We start from the raw sequence: 3,315 nt of genomic DNA, 5'->3' as shown, positions 1-3,315 counted from the left end.
CTAATACCCATGATGCAGAAATAGATAAATTAATAACAAAATTACCTGAAGTTGAAGTCTCTACTCCATTCTTCTTATCTTCCAGGTACTTTGGACAGTTCCTCTTCCAGTGTCCGGTCTTACCGCAATGGAAGCAGGTGCCTTCTTTTGCTATACCTCCACTAGGCTTCAAAGCAGCAGTGGGTCTGGGATTGGCAACTTCCTTGCCCTTCCCCTTATCACTCTGCTTAGTGGGCCTTTTGTTCTGTCTCTTTCCATTTCCGATCATCAGAATGGACTTCCCTTTTGACTTCAGATTCTGCTCGGCAGTTCTTAACATGGCGAGCAGTTCAGGAAGAGATTTGTCCATATCAATCATATTGAAATTTAGGACAAATTGACTGAAACTATCTGGCAACGATTGCAAGATCAAATCAGTTGCAAGTTCCTTTTCGAGGGGAAAACCCAATCTCTCAAGGTTTTCCACATACCCAATCATCTTGAGTACATGGGGACCTACAGGGGCTCCCTCAGCTAACTTGCTTTGAAAAAGGGCTTTTGAAACTTCAAACCTCTCATGCCTTGCTTGCTCTTGATAGAGCAACTTCAGGTGTTCGATCATATCGAACGCTGACATGTTCTCATGTTGCTTTTGCAATTCTGAGTTCATGGTAGCCAGCATGAGACACGCAGTTTCATTGGCATCATCGACATGCTTCTTATAAGCATCTCTTTCTGCCTTAGGTGCAGAACTAGGAGGTTCCTCTTCAGGAACAGGTGTCTCCAAGACATACAGCCTTTTATCATGTTTGAGGACAATCCTCAGGTTTCGGTGCCAATCCAGAAAATTTGTCCCAGACAATTTTTCCTTATCAAGGATTGATCGCAGGATGTTGTTAGAGGTGTTTGCTGTCATGGTAATCTACACAAGTGTCGCATCCTGCGAAAAAACAACCGGCGAGACTCGAAAATAAAAACACACAGAGCCGCCACTGCGCGTTATTTATCCCAAGATAGGGAAAGGAAACGCTCAGAGAAACCTGGAAAGACATGGTCTCGCGACCAGAGAGAAAAGGTTCGGGAGTCGGTTACGCGAGGGGAAGGTATTAGCACCCCTCACGTCCTAGGTACTCCTAGGGATCCACGTCCTAGAATAAAGAAAAGGTTGCTAAACATCACACACACACACGGGGAACGCAGGTGGGATTAAGAGGAACGGGCTCGATAAGGTATCGCACCTTATGCCTACATATCTTGTCTGGAACAAGAATCAGAGCCACTGTAGTTCGGCTTACGCACGCCAAACAACACAACACATACAAACAAGCAAGGGTGGCAAACATGGAGCCCGACAACCACTTGATGGAATTATGTCGGCATCCGAACCAAAACACGCACAAAACGGCAAACTTGGAGCCCGACAGCCAATCACTGGGCTTACGTCGGCATCCGAACCAAAACACCAAACAGCACAGTCAGATAACAAGTAAACGCACGCAAAAAAGAAAAAGGTTGCCCGGAGTGGTCTCGCACGACCACCTGCCTACATACCTCGTCTGGCACGAGGATCAGGGCGATGTAGTTCCCCTGAAAGGGACTAAATTGCTAACCAGAAACCGGGGAAAAATACACAACTAGGGAGCTGAGACTCGAGCCTAATGTTGTCATGCATCGTTCACCTAAGTTCGGTTTTCTATCCTACTTGCATAAGCAAACTATCCTAACCAGGAAAGAAGCTAGCACACAAGCATACAATCATATATCATCAAATGAGAACAGGTATCTCAAACAAGCATGTCAATCAGATATCCACATAACACGCACTATAGCCAAACAAGGGGGCTCAATCAATCAGGTTTGACTGCCTAAGCAATCGTCTGTACAGGCTGTGTTTGCTCTTAACCTTGCCATTACGAGGCTAAGGTGAAGCAGATGATGGGATGAAGTGAGGATCAGACCTCACAGCTCTTATCCCTAACCAGGGAGAGCTGACAAATGAGCATGGGTCCAGAATAGGGGAACCCTTCTATACTCGATGACTCTGACACAATGTGCACTGCACAAGATCTTGGGCTTTTGATCTCAATGCTACAACCATGTAATGGGAGCAAGGAGAAGACTCACTGAATAGTGGGGGACAGGTTGCTTGTCCCTACCTTCCACCAATTGCCTTCTTTGAAGGACTTTTCCTGCTTGGGCTTGAAAAATAAACATACACAAGCATTGCCTCTTAAGGAGGACTTCAGACAATTTGCCCGGCCCGGTAACAGCCGGGTCTCCAGACTACATGAAGTAAGAAGGTTATACCTCAAATGCAAGTTGCTTAAGCAAAGCAAAGCAATAGTTCACAAGGAACTGAGCAACTAAAGTACCTGGAAACAATCAAACTCAATCAGTATTCAATCAGACAAATTGTACAGCATCCAATCAAACAGTTTAAACAATACAACACAAAGCAAGCTCAAGGCTTAAGCCCAAGCTCCAACACCTACAAAACAATGTTATGTTAGTGTACAAACATCAATAACATCAATCAAAATTGATTTGGACCATTATCCACAAGCATTGCTTTTTGATCCTGAAAAATCAAGCAAATATTAGTAACTAGACCACTAGGCCAAGCCTAGGGTCCAAAAGCAAGAAAAAACTCAAAACAGCAAGGTATTCACCATCCAACATCAAATTATCATCAAACAAGAGCAAGCATCATTGGTCTCATGTTTATATCATCCATCAAGTTCAATTCATGCACAAAACAATCCATATTGGTTCAAATGAAGCACCAAATATACAAACAGAAGTATTGCATTCAAAGCCATGCCAAAACACATCAAAAAAATCTCAAATTAAATACACATAAACAGGGGTCAATCAAGGTCTACCATATCAAATTTGAGCTCATTTGGGCAAATGGAACCATGTCAATGAAAATCAACAAAAACAGACACAATTACATGCTTCAATTCACACCATCAATGCATACATCCACTTCAAAAATTAATATCTCATTGAAAACTAAAAAGAAATGGATGAGACCAAAACAGGGATGTCACACAATGTGTCTAGTTCATGCATATCAAATTTCATGGCCATACAATACAATATGAGGATTTCCCAATCAATCTACCAACCTATGTCATGTGAGCTTGCAATTTCAACAACCAGAAATGAAAAATCAAGATTAAATTGAAAATACAGTGAAAAATTCTACAAAAATTCATACAACATCCTAACATGTCAACAAGTCATCATGCAAAATTTCAGCCAATTCTAACATGTATAGGTCACTCAAAAAAATCCTGCAAGTTGACATCAAGAGGTGTGACACAAATTGTC

The sequence above is a fragment of the Lathyrus oleraceus genome, chromosome 7 (assembly GCF_024323335.1).
Source record: "Lathyrus oleraceus cultivar Zhongwan6 chromosome 7, CAAS_Psat_ZW6_1.0, whole genome shotgun sequence".
Classification (NCBI taxonomy): Eukaryota; Viridiplantae; Streptophyta; class Magnoliopsida; order Fabales; family Fabaceae; genus Lathyrus; species Lathyrus oleraceus.
This window is presented reverse-complemented; position numbering follows the sequence as displayed.